The sequence below is a fragment of the Corvus hawaiiensis genome, chromosome 10, assembly GCF_020740725.1.
Source record: "Corvus hawaiiensis isolate bCorHaw1 chromosome 10, bCorHaw1.pri.cur, whole genome shotgun sequence".
Lineage (NCBI taxonomy): Eukaryota > Metazoa > Chordata > Aves > Passeriformes > Corvidae > Corvus > Corvus hawaiiensis.
This window is the reverse complement of record NC_063222.1, coordinates 2054746-2067601: the sequence shown is the minus strand read 5'-3', so window position 1 is coordinate 2067601 and position 12856 is coordinate 2054746. Positions and strand designations below refer to the sequence as shown.

At 54.0% G+C, this 12856-nt stretch overlaps 2 long non-coding RNA genes and 3 other non-coding genes across 5 annotated transcripts; 1 reads left to right on the top strand and 4 right to left on the bottom strand.

Moving 5' to 3' along the window:
- Positions 1–2378: 2378 nt before the first annotated feature.
- On the top strand, positions 2379–4282 carry LOC125330860. Its single transcript, XR_007205728.1, has 3 exons — positions 2379–2393; positions 3052–3295; positions 3810–4282. It is a non-coding gene; the product is annotated as an uncharacterized LOC125330860 (long non-coding RNA).
- A 509-nt stretch (positions 4283–4791) lies between these two features.
- On the bottom strand, positions 4792–4863 carry TRNAQ-CUG. Its single transcript has one exon. It is a non-coding gene; the product is annotated as a tRNA-Gln (tRNA).
- A 2711-nt stretch (positions 4864–7574) lies between these two features.
- On the bottom strand, positions 7575–7646 carry TRNAM-CAU. The gene has a single exon. It is a non-coding gene; the product is annotated as a tRNA-Met (tRNA).
- Positions 7647–8619: 973 nt separating this feature from the next.
- On the bottom strand, positions 8620–8701 carry TRNAS-AGA. The gene has a single exon. It is a non-coding gene; the product is annotated as a tRNA-Ser (tRNA).
- A 2851-nt stretch (positions 8702–11552) lies between these two features.
- Positions 11553–12587, bottom strand: LOC125330872. Its single transcript, XR_007205739.1, has 2 exons — positions 12540–12587; positions 11553–12025 (listed from the first exon to the last, which is right to left on the bottom strand). It is a non-coding gene; the product is annotated as an uncharacterized LOC125330872 (long non-coding RNA).
- Positions 12588–12856: the final 269 nt, after the last annotated feature.

Below are 12856 nucleotides of genomic sequence, written 5' to 3'. Positions count from 1 at the left end.
TAATCTCCATTATCCTGGGTTGCCCTGCGTCCCATGGGCCCTTGAGCAGCCACCGAAAGGCAATGCCTTTTGGAAAGCTGCAGCAGCAGCAGCAGCAGCACAGGATTACACAGACGTACGAGGTGGTTTGGGACTGGTCCTAAAAGGTCTGGAAACGCCCCCGACAAAGGCAGAAATTTTGGAGGGAAGAGGCTATGTGCTCTGGTATCCCTGGAATGCCTGAGTCCAGGGCACCGTGTGCACTCATTTCCACATCAGGATGATTCAGGTTTGCCTGAAGCTCATGGATTTTCCCAACTCTTCCACATCACAATGATTCCCACATGCTCTGGGAGACTGATCCATTATCCCTTTGAACTGCAAAATGCATTGAATGGGCAAAGGGATGCCTGCCCCAGGAAAAAGAGCCATGAGCTGTGGGTTCCCTGCCCTCAGCTTCTTCCCCAAGGCCACCGTGCAGATCCTGGCCTCTGGGGTGGACACGCTGAGCAAAATTAGTGTGTGAGAGAATGGGTCCATTTGTCTTTCTGGGAGAGACGTAGGCACGTGCCTTTGATCACCTTCCTACGTGTTGATTTCCTTGTTCTCTAGAGGATCTCAGCTTCCCAAGCTGAGGCCAGAGCTCTGCTTGTAAAATGCATGAGGGCCCTGCTTAGTTTTCGAGGGACACACAGCTGTGGAGATTCCCTTAGACAAGTCCCTTGAGAGACAGTTTATTGAGTCCTTGGTTTTCTTGTCTTGGTTGTGAATCTGCCTCTCTTCCCCAGGCTCATGGGCAGAAAAAAGCAGGCTGTGGCAGAGACTGATAACAGAAAGCAAGGCCCTCGTGGTCCTCACTCCTCTCAGTGAGGAGCTTTCTCTCCGGCCCACAGTGATCCTACTTTGCCACAGCCCTGGAGAGGTGCGTCTCTTCTTCTCTACGGAACTGTGCAGCCTTGACCTTCCGCCTCAACTTACCCACCGTCTCCTCCTTGCCAAAGTGACCCCCGGGGAGAAATGCCTCTCAGGGCTGGCTTGTGCATCTGCACCAAAAGCACTTGAGGGCTCACTTGAGGTGTCTCTCATAGCTAAATTCTACTGTTGACAGGCAGGCACTGTCCCCATGAAGAGGGCAATGTGACAAAGGCAATCCGTGTGACACAAAGCCACCTCCAATCTTCCTCCACTCCAGCCTCAGACCTCTGAGCCAATTGGCCTTATGCTTCTGGGACACAGATGAATTGTTTTGATGTTGGGACACAGCCCACTCACTTGGCCCTGGTCCTGAGAGGAACTTAAACCACTCAGTCATCTGCTGGCAAAGCGGCACAGGGAACTGCCAGCAGTCCTGGGAACTACTAGAGTGTGTTGAGGACAACATCCTAGCACAGGGGATGGAGAGCCTGACCAGAGGACAGGCACTGCTGGACCTGCTCTTTGCATCCTTCTCTCTAAATAGGAGTGACGTGGATTTTATGAGGGGTGGCCAGTCAGTGCACATGGAATTGGATGGATGGCAGCACTCCAGGACTTGTGGTGGAGAGCTCGATGTCACACTTGAGCAGTGTCCAACCAGTGATGAGTGTGGGTTCTCAGGGTTTGGTGATGGGACCAGGAATATTTAACAGCTTGCTGGGAGACATGGGGGGTGGAAGGGGTGTTAGGGGGGATTGAGGGCATCCTCAGCAGGTTTGTGGGTGACACTGAGCAAAGTGATGTGGTTTGTGGGGCCGGTTAGCCTGTGGTACAAGAGACAAAGAGAGTCCTCTGGTAAGACAGTCCCTAGTACCAGAGAATTCTTCCAGGTTAGGGTGAGAAAAGAAGTGTCTCCCAGAATGCTTTGCGTTGCTATGCTAATGTACTCCAGTTCTGCGTTCCTGGTTGGCCGTTGGCCTCTCTGCCCCCTTGCTACCTTATATGTCCCATGCCCTAGAAAGTTCTCCACTCCAGGTTCCCCCATTGGCCCTTGCCTATCGCCACTGCCCTAGAGCTTTCCTATTGGCTCCCATTCCCTAGTCCTGCCTTTGTACCACCCGCCATGCCCTCAGATCATTGGTCTCTGATGCTCGCCACGCTCCCGTACTTAAACCTGGACTCTCCATTGTCTTTTGTCTTCGTCCCTTCACCCCTTCATGGTGCGGCTGCAATAAACCTTCGTCCATGGAACTCTACACAGAGACTCTCCCTGCCTCTTTGCCATCGACCGATATTACTGGAGCTATCAGTGTGTTTGTGCATGCACACATGTGTGAGTGTGTGCTGATCCTGCCGAGCGGCTTCGCTAAGGAGACGCTTTTGGAAGATCGCAGCACCTCGCGCTATGACACAGAAAAGCCGCAGCGCCTGGAAAGCGATAGTGGTTGGTACTCTAGAGAAAGGGATGCCATCCATAGGGACATGGACAGGCTGGACAGGTGGGTCTGTGAAAATCTCATGAAGTTCAACAAGGTCAAGTGCCAAGGTCAGGGCAATCCCAAACATGGACACAGGCTAGGCCATGAGTAGATCGAGAGTGGCCCTGCACAGAAGGGCTTGCAGGTTCTGATGGTTGAAATACTGAACATGAGCCTGCACCACGCGCCAGCAGAAAGCCAGTCGTATCCTGGGCTGCATCCAGAGCTGCGTGGCCAGCAGGTTGAGGGAGGGGATTGTCCTGCTGTACTTGGCTCTCATGACACCATAGTTGGGGTACTGCGTCCAGCTCTAGGACCCACAGCCTAAGAAACACACCGACCTGCTGCAGTGGGTCAAGAGGAGCCACAAAGACCATCGGGCAACTGGAGCTGTTGCTCTGTGAGGACAGGCTGAGAGGGTTGGGGTTGTGCAGCAAAGAGAAGAGAGGGCTCCCAGGAGACATTCAGTTTAGAAAGGGAGGGACACTTGGTTGGGGTGTGTAGGGATGGGACAAGGGCTACTGGTTTTAAACTAAAAGCAGGTATATTTAGATTAGATATTGGGAAGGAATCCTTTCCTCTGAGAGGAGTGAGACATTAGAACAGGTTCTCCAGAGAAGTTGTAGAAGCCATTTCAGGGTGCTCAAGCTAGATGATTTAAGATCCATTCCATCCCCAGGTGATTCTAAGAATCATTGCAGGATTCCGGGTTGTATGAAGTGGGAGCACAACATTTAAGATGAAAGACGAAGGGACTTCATCAGCAGCAAGGCCTTGCAAGTAGCCACTCCCAGGAGTTTGGATGTTTCACGAACAAGGAATGTTTGTGGCCCCACAGGGCTCTGGGACACGGCATAAAAGGCTGCGCTGCTCCAGGCTCTGCATCCTCCTCCTCTCTGGTGTGCCTTTCCTCGAGGAACGAGGTAAGCCTGAGTCCACTCCATCTCTCCCTGTGGGCTGAACTGCTGTCACGGAGGCTGTCCAGGCTGATCCTTGGGCTGCCTCAGCTTGGCCCTGACACAGAACTGTTGAAGGGCCGTCAGCCTTTCCATGGGGGTGGCTGGGGACAGCTGGGAAGAGGGGGCTTTGTTCCAGCAGAAGGGGATCAATGGGGCTCAGCCGCAGGGGGATGTGCCCAGCAGAATTTGCACCTGCCGTGGTGTAGCAAAATGTCTCCGGACATCTCTAACACAGCCATGTCTGTTCTGGACATGGGCTGTGACCCGTCTTTCCACAGGGGCCTTAAAGCCACTGTGCTGGGTCCTATTCCTGAAGTGGGGCAGCCTTCCTGTGCCGTTCCACTCACAGGGCACGAGGAGGGATGTGGGAGCTGTGGGCACAGAGCGTGTTTTGAAGACCGCATGTGTCCCTGGAGAGAGCTGAGGGACAGACAGACTGATCCTGAGGCTGGTTGGCGCTCCCTGCTCTGTGTTGCAGCTTTGCCTCCTGCGCCGAGAGATGTCTTGCTGCAGACCCTGTCCCCCACGGCCCTGCGGCCCCTGTGGCCCAACCCCCCTTGCAAGCAGCTGCAGTGAGCCCTGTGTCGCCCGCTGCGCTGACTCCACGGTGTACATCGAGCCTTCGCCGGTGGTGGTGACCATGCCGGGCCCCATCCTCACCTCTTTCCCTCAGAGCACAGCCGTGGGATCCTCTCTGTCAGCTGCTGTGGGCAGCTCCCTCAGCAGTGCGGGGGTTCCCATCTCTTCTGGGGGCTCCCTTGGGCTGGGGGGGTCAGGCCTGTGTCTGCCTTCCCCCCGCTGCGGTCAGATCTGCTGAAGCCGGCGGCTCATGCCCTCTGTCCTTGGCAAATGGGCCGATCTCTTTCCCTGCCTGTTCCCCGCACGCGTGTCCCTTGGTCTGTGTTCTGTGCCGCTGCTTTTGCTCCTTCTCATTAAAGCCTTTGTGCAGCATTGCTAGAGAGTTGTGGTCGTTTGTTCTCCTCCTCCCTCAGCTACCACCTGCTCTACCAGGGAAGATCCTTCCTTCTCCCATGGCAACAAATATAACCCAATGATGGGGCACTGCCCAGTGTTGGTAGAGCTCCTTGCACTGACTGCAGAGCAATAGAACGAAATTGGCAGGGAGGAGAGGAAAAGCCGCAGAGGAAAGGAGCAAGAAAGGAGCAGGACAAAGGACAAAGGTGGGCATACAAGTAATGCCACACAGAGTAACCTGGTGTTACTGTGGGAATGGTCCAACGTGGAAACAGCTGCCCAAAGAGTGTAGCCCAGTCTCCTGTTATTGGATGCGTCCAACATACAAGCAGAGAGTCCCAGAGCTGCCTCCTGTGCCTGACCCACTTTGAGTGGGTGATCTCCACCTCAGCTGCTGTGTGATTCATCAGAGAGCATTCCACAAGTGAACCAGGAGCAGAGTAGAGCTGTGAGGGTGTCAGCATGCTGAGGGAAGAAAAAAGCCAAGGTCCCACTGAGATTTGAACTCAGATCACTGGATTCAGAGTCCAGAGTGCTCACCATTACACCATGGGACCTCGTGCATAGGTGACCTCTGGCTCCTGTGCCCAGCCTTGCTCAGCCTTATGCCCCTGGCTGAGGCTGGCTGTCTCTCCATCGCCTTGGACATCCATCACCAAGTGCAGCCTTCCTGCAGGGCCTCCAGGCACTCTCTAATCGCGCCACCCTTCAGGGCAGCAGCACAGCTTCTTCTGCTGGCCCGGCGTGGCCTCTCTTACAAGTGCCAGGCTCGAAACCTCACACAATCTTGTCTTTCCCAAATTGCAGCAAGCTCTTTTGGACTCAGGGCAGGCCTTGGCAAGTCACCTTCACCCAGCAGAAGCCCCCTTGCCTTCTCTTCTCCAGCCCAAACCAGCCCCGCTCCTTAAGGACTAATAAGAGGGAAACATTGCCCCGTCTCTACAAAAGGTAAAGAAAGACCCTCTGCGGAACCCAGGAAAGGGGCTGGAGAGGCAAGGAGAAAGGACAGGTGAGACACCAAGGGCTGAGCAACGACTGAGCTCCAGTTCCTCTGGGGTAGAGGTTCACTCGCTGCCCATGGTGGAGAGCAACGAGGGCAGAGCCCTCTCTGGGAACTCTTCCTTCTCGGAAGGAACTTCACTGCAAGGCATCCCAGGAGGACACAAGTCCAAATGCCTGCTCAAAGCAGCACTGGAGACAAAGCAAGAAGCTAGGCGGCTCAGTGCCTGAGCCCTGTTGCAACCCCAGCGAGATGCCCAGGCATGGAGAACCACCAAGATCTCTGCACACCTGGCTCCAACAGCTCATTTGCTCTCTGGGAGTCTCTGCAGGATCCAGAGCAGCTCCCGCAGTCTGCTTTTGCCAAGGACGACCTGGCTCAAAGCCAGTCTGTGCCTGCTGGGCTGGGAGGTGCCCGGAGTGCCGAGCAGGAGGCCCGGCTGAGGGGAGCAGGAGCAGGAGCTCAGCTGCTCTGTGTGAGCAGAACTTGCAGAGGAAAGAAACCATGCTGTTCGGGAGCAGGAGAGGCCGGGCAGTGTGGAGCCAGGCTGAAGAAAAGCTGGTCTGCCTTGGCCAGGAATGACCGAGCCCTGCTCACCTGCTTGGAGGGCAGCTCTGACAAGCACTACCCCGCAAGGCTCCTGCAGCGCTGCTGCTTCCCGCTCCTGCCACCCGCAGCCTGCGCTGCCTCCTGCTCCTCCAGTGCCCACGGGCACTGCCTCCCACACTGCCACCTCACACCCTGGCCTGGCTCCAGCTCCTGCACCTCTCACACTGGCTGCCCCCTCCTTCCACACCTCCCTCCCCCTTCACACACCGCAGCTCCAGCTCCTGGCACGTGCCTGCGCTCCTCTGGCTCTCACACTTGGGCTCAGCACACTCACGCTGCTGGGTGCTCCTAATGGAGCCCCTGCAGTTGTAGAACACAAGTCCTGTTTCACTGGGGAATCCTCCGTGGTCCCCAGGCCTTTCAGGAAACCTCTTCAGTGCCATGGCTACTCTGTAGGATGGAGCGCCATCCGGAATATTCACGTGCTCCAGCAATGGTGCTGAGGGTGCCACGAGCTTCACAGATGTTTCAGAGTTGTGGTGGCAGCAGGAACCAGCTGTGTCCTGGGCAGGCCAACCGCTAAAGGTTTTCCAAGAGAGACGGTGCCCACAGCACCCTGTGTCTCCTCCACTCCCAACACCCAGCCACCTCTAGCCAATACAGTGTCCCTTGGGAATACCTGCTTGGCCCTGATCCTGGATCACCCTACAAATGGTCACGGCAGCAAACAGACGAGGACGGAGAAAGCTCCCAGGTCTTTGAGCTGAGCACATGTGGAGCAGTCTGAGCCTCCTCTGCCCCTAGAGGAGGTGCCCTCCTGTGCCTGGGAAGCTGGGGATTGAGCTGCCTGCAGGGAAGGGAGGAAGACCTGTGTGCCCATAATACGCAGGGCCTCATGGGGGGAGCTGTGCCTGCTGCTGCACAGCTGCCCATAGGCCATGCTGAGGGGCCCTTTGGGAGTGTTGGTGCCTGAGAAAGCCAAAGAGAAAGTGTCACCAAAGCCTAGGGAAAACCAGAAACTCTCAAACAACATCTTTTCAATGCTAGAGAACTAGGCATTACTTTACTCTGGCCAGGATGGTATTCTGGCCAAGATTTGCAATAGAAATTATTCCATCCACACGTGTCTGGTTTCTGCAGTGGAAATTTTTCCATCACACATGGTTCTTTACCAGATTTATCACATATTTTTACGTGAAAACCCCAAAGAAATTCTTCTTCATTGGACCTAAATTACACAATCCTTAGTATGCAATCTCCTATGGGTTATCGATCCCTTTTCCCTTGATGCTAATTTGGTGCTCTTATCAATCTTTTCCCAGACCACGTGTCTCCAGCCACACCAGGCGGTAATGTTAATGTCCATTTATCTCCTCTGTATCTTCTGGCCACTCCCAACCTGTAGATGCATGTTAAACTCTCATAATCTGGGAATCTTCTTTTTGTTGACTGACACTGACCAGGCCCCAGCCAGCGAAACTCAAACCCTGGGTAAACAGAGTCTTTTGAAGAAAAGCTTCGATTCCCCTCCTCCTGGGCAGAGGTGAACAAACCCCTGACTAAAGTTAGTTAAAAAAATTATAAAAGTTGTAGCATTTCTAACAAAAGCAGGTAGTGGGGGCAGAGAGAAGAGGAGCGCTATGGCCAGGGTTGCTCAAAGAGCTAGAGCCAAGCAGGGTAAAAGCTGTTGGGTGGGGCAGCGTCGGTGAAAAAGCACCCTAGCAGAGGATGGTTTCGATCCATCGACCTCTGGGTTATGGGCCCAGCACGCTCCCGCTGCGCCACTCTGCTCCCCCTGGGGCTCGGCTGCCACTGCCCCCAGCCGGGCCTGACCCTGCCTGGGCACTGCTGGCTCTCGCTCCCTCCCTTCCTCTCCGCTTGGCCTCCCCCGCCCCACAAAACAGACTCCCCCAAAAATTCATCTCCCTTGGGCATGCGCTCTACAGCTCCAGGGCCAGGCCTTGCCCTTCTCCCACGCCTCCCGCACACAGCCCTGCACGGCCACTTGCCCTTTGACCACCCAAGCTGGCGCTGCATGTGCTCAAGGCATCCCGGACGCAGGCTGCAGCCTTGGGCCTTGCTAGGGACGGGGGCACCTGAAATCCAGCGACATCCTGACGGCTGCAGCCCTGCCCAGAAATCCAGCTCTGCTCCCAGCATGCTGCGGGACTGCACCTGCCCGACAGTTTGGTTCTTTGCTGGCCAAGGAGGGACGCAGGCTCCCTTTGCTTAGAATTACCAACGGAAGAAATTCTCCTCTTTTAGCTGTGCAAATTCCGGTGCCTGAGCTCAACGCTGCTCACGGTTACCCTGAAGGAAAAGCTCTGAGTTCCAGGCACTTTGTGCTAAGCAGGCTGTCAAGCTGCAGGTCCTTGCCTTTCACGCTTGGTGCTAATGCGAGGTGACAAAATGGTCAGCTCCAGGTGCTGTCTGCATTTCCCCTTTCCTTCTTCATTGATGCTGACAACATCTCTGAGCTTCTTCTCCCTTGCAGGGCTTCCCCCACGCCAAGTGGCTTGGCTGCAGGACACAGACCTTGCAGCAGCAATGGGCTTTTGTCCCCCTGCCCTTACATGTGCAGCTCAGGCTTTCCCCTTGCCCTGATGAAGGCCCTTCAGAAGCCATGAAAGGCATTGCCAGCAGCTCCTCCCTTGCAGCTGCTCTGCGGGAACAGCCGGGGCTGCAAGCGCAGGAGCCCTCCTCTGGGGCTGTGTCGCGGCTGCAGAGTGGTCAGCTGCCCGCAGCCCAAAAGGGGCACGCACCCCGTAGTTGGCAGGATTCGAACCTGCGCGGGGAAACCCCAATGGATTTCTAGTCCATCGCCTTCACCACTCGGCCACAACTACCTGCTCCAGCCCTCCCTGCCCTGCACATCACACGCCCTGTGCCATGACACCAATGCCCAGGCACTTTGGGCCAAGGCTCCTCTTACAAACGAGTGTTTCAGATTGCTTAAAAAATTGCTGGCAAGGGTATCAGCAAAAGCCAGATTTAAATATTACATGAAAGCACAACAAAGTTCCTTGGCAAGAGTCACTCTACTACTTACAGAACAGTTAAGGCACAACAAGGAAAAACAAGCAACAACAAAACCAAACAAAATCCAAGCAATCAAAACAGAAATAAACCAAGAACTACCTAGGGGAATGTGTGTGTTTGTGGGTGTGTCTCTCTCTGTGTGTCTCTCTCTGTGTGTGTGTGTGTGTGTGTGTGTGTGTGTGTGTGTGACAAAAGACATACAAGGGGCAAGGATATAAAGGAACACAGCCTAAAAGCTTAACAGCACTCAAACTTAACAGTATTTTAACTTAACCTATACATTAAACCTAATTAATATCTTAACCTTAAAATTTAACAGAGGAATAACACTTGAATAGCATTTAACCTAACATAGGACTTCGAAGTTATACTTAGCAACTTAGCAGAAGAACAACACTTAGCAGCATTTAGGTAAGTTTATAACTGTAACTTAACTTTACTTACAGGCCTAACTTACTTAGATATCCAAGGTACTTAACCATCTAAGAAACCAGTATTTCTCCCAGATTTGCTATAGCATATGCACACGTGCACGCACACAGACATAAAGAGTTAGTGTGAGCAAGTTACCTGTGAAAAATTCCCCACAGAGGTCAGTGAAATGCTCACTTTGGATGCCTTTGCATCTCCCGACGGGCGAAGGGTCAGGCCTCAAGGAGTGAGGGTGTCAGCCCAGGACTCGTTGTTGTTCGGCAATCCTCCAAGTACTGCAAACCTGAGAGTTTGCTGGCTCTGAGAGGCATCTCACTCAGAGGGAGATTGCTGGTCGCAGCCTGCTGCGCTCCAGGAGAACTCAAATGGTCTCATTTTGGACCGCTGTTTATAGGGTCGCAAGAGAGTGGGCTTTAGCCATAACAATGTTCCATCCTAGCCACAGTTTGTGTTGCCACTTTCTTTGAAACTGTGAGAACAGGAATGCTATGGCGTTCAGGCAACAAAAGTATTTTCCAAGACCAGTCATAAGGAAAACAGGAGCTCGTTAGACAGCAGTTCTTGGGAAGAGACGGTGTTTCTGAGAAGCTCAGGAAGAGCTGAGAACAGGCTGTTTTCAAGGCCGAGGCCTAATGAGCGTTTCTCAGATCTCAGTGCGGCTTGAAAAAGGAGGGGGGAGGAATGCACCCCCACAGCTCCACTCCACCTTTGTAGTTGGGACCCTTGCAGAGCCAGACGGGCCCCTGAGGCCACATTCCAGAGGCCCAAGGGACATAAGCCCAGGGTCTCTGGCTGCAGCTCCCTGAGCCTTGGCCTCAGCCAGGCACCTGGGAGACCCTGCCCTGTGGCTGTGGTCATTCATCCTCTCCTGTGCTCCTCCCCCTGACAAGCCTTGACTGAACCAGCTGCAAGAGGAAGCATCCCCTTCACCAAACCAGCTGGGCAGTGAAAGGTCCCTCACCACACCAGGTGCTGCTGCATGATACAGCTGGGAACAGCCGTGACCATAACAGCAGCATCAGCTTCCCATGAGCAGCATGAGCCACGGTGGGGAACAAAGGATCATCAGTCATCCCACGACAGCCTTGAAACGTTCTCTCGATGAATTGTAGCCCAAGTGGAAGACCCCCATTGTTGCTTCAGTTTTGGAAACAATTTCCAAATGTCTTGGGAGTTGTTTCCAGAACTTACCACCATGGATTATGTCCGAGATGGAACCTTACTGATGACTAAGGCAAATCATCTTGTGAGCCTGTAAACAGCTCTGTCCTGAGTGAGGCTCTTGGAGGCCTCCTGGACCACAGTGGGCTGTGCCAGCACCTCCCTCTGGGTGGAACGTCTCTCGCAGCTTGAGAACCATAAAGCTGCGGTACTCGAAAGACCACCACTGATGACGTGGCCTGGTTTGATCCACACACACATCCACGCACACTCCTCAAAGTCCGACCCACGCTTGGTTGAGAAATGCAAAGGGATTTGATGTGAACATTTCAATGAGCCCGAGGGGCATTTTCAATAGGTACATTTACACACCTGAATACAGATGTGCTCTTCTCTGTGCCTCTGTGGGTGTGGGTGTGTGTGAATTGATAATGGTATCAATGTTGTCACCGTGAATTTGTAATTAAGTCCTTGCTATGATTGTGGATTGAGCGCTGCTAAACCCTTTTGCACTCTTCTAATTTTGTATCCATATCCTTTGCATACCGTACACTTCTAAATGCACAGTGTCCCTATAAAACATTAAACTGATTACAATTCAATATTCTATTTATGCTTCATCCATTTAGGAAGTAACAGAGTGAACTTTGCCATCAAATTCTGTTGAAGCCACACTGCCTACGTCCAGCCATGAAAAGAAGTGGTTTTCTCCTTCCCAGCCCACAATCATGTACTCATCCCATTGAGAAAATTCCAACATCACCAACAGAAGAGATAAGATTGATTTTCCTATGCTTTGGTGAAGAAGCTCTGACAGGACTGAAAAGTTGCTCAAAATATCTTTATTAACTCTCACAAAGAACAAATTGGCACCGGGCCCTGCAAGACCGTGATCTCCAGGTGACAGACCCAAGCTCAGTGACTGAGGCTTTGGTGCTCTGGTGTAATTTCTGGGAGTACTTTGTGCAGCTGCAGGTAACCTCAGGACAGAAGCCAGTACTCACCCTGGCAGTGCAGGTGGTAGCTGAGGGAGGAGGAGAACAAACGACCACAACTCTCCAGCAATGCTGCACAAAGGCTTTAATGAGAAGGAGCAAAAGCAGCGGCACAGAACACAGACCAAGGGACACGCGTGCGGGGAACAGGCAGGGAAAGAGATCGGCCCATTTGCCAAGGACAGAGGGCATGAGCCGCCGGCTTCAGCAGATCTGACCGCAGCGGGGGGAAGGCAGACACAGGCCTGACCCCCCCAGCCCAAGGGAGCCCCCAGAAGAGATGGGAACCCCCGCACTGCTGAGGGAGCTGCCCACAGCAGCTGACAGAGAGGATCCCACGGCTGTGCTCTGAGGGAAAGAGGTGAGGATGGGGCCCGGCATGGTCACCACCACCGGCGAAGGCTCGATGTACACCGTGGAGTCAGCGCAGCGGGCGACACAGGGCTCACTGCAGCTGCTTGCAAGGGGGGTTGGGCCACAGGGGCCGCAGGGCCGTGGGGGACAGGGTCTGCAGCAAGACATCTCTCGGCGCAGGAGGCAAAGCTGCAACACAGAGCAGGGAGCGCCAACCAGCCTCAGGATCAGTCTGTCTGTCCCTCAGCTCTCTCCAGGGACACATGCGGTCTTCAAAACACGCTCTGTGCCCTCAGCTCCCACATCCCTCCTCGTGCCCTGTGAGTGGAACGGCACAGGAAGGCTGCCCCACTTCAGGAATAGGACCCAGCACAGTGGCTTTAAGGCCCCTGTGGAAAGACGGGTCACAGCCCATGTCCAGAACAGACATGGCTGTGTTAGAGATGTCCGGAGACATTTTGCTACACCACGGCAGGTGCAAATTCTGCTGGGCACATCCCCCTGCGGCTGAGCCCCATTGATCCCCTTCTGCTGGAACAAAGCCCCCTCTTCCCAGCTGTCCCCAGCCACCCCCATGGAAAGGCTGACGGCCCTTCAACAGTTCTGTGTCAGGGCCAAGCTGAGGCAGCCCAAGGATCAGCCTGGACAGCCTCCGTGACAGCAGTTCAGCCCACAGGGAGAGATGGAGTGGACTCAGGCTTACCTCGTTCCTCGAGGAAAGGCACACCAGAGAGGAGGAGGATGCAGAACCTGGAGCAGCGCAGCCTTTTATGCCGTGTCCCAGAGCCCTGTGGGGCCACAAACATTCTTTGTTCGCAAAACATCCAAACTCCTGGGAGTGGCTACTTGCGAGGCCTTGCTGCTGGTGAAGTCCATGCTTCTTTCATCTCAGGCATTTTTCTCCAGTTTCACACCAGCCAACAAGGAAATGATTCATCTGTGTCCCAGCTTCCTAAGGCCACTTGACTTGGAGTTCCCGGGCCAGTGCATAAGGTGAGTTTAAATGGATTTGCGTAGTGT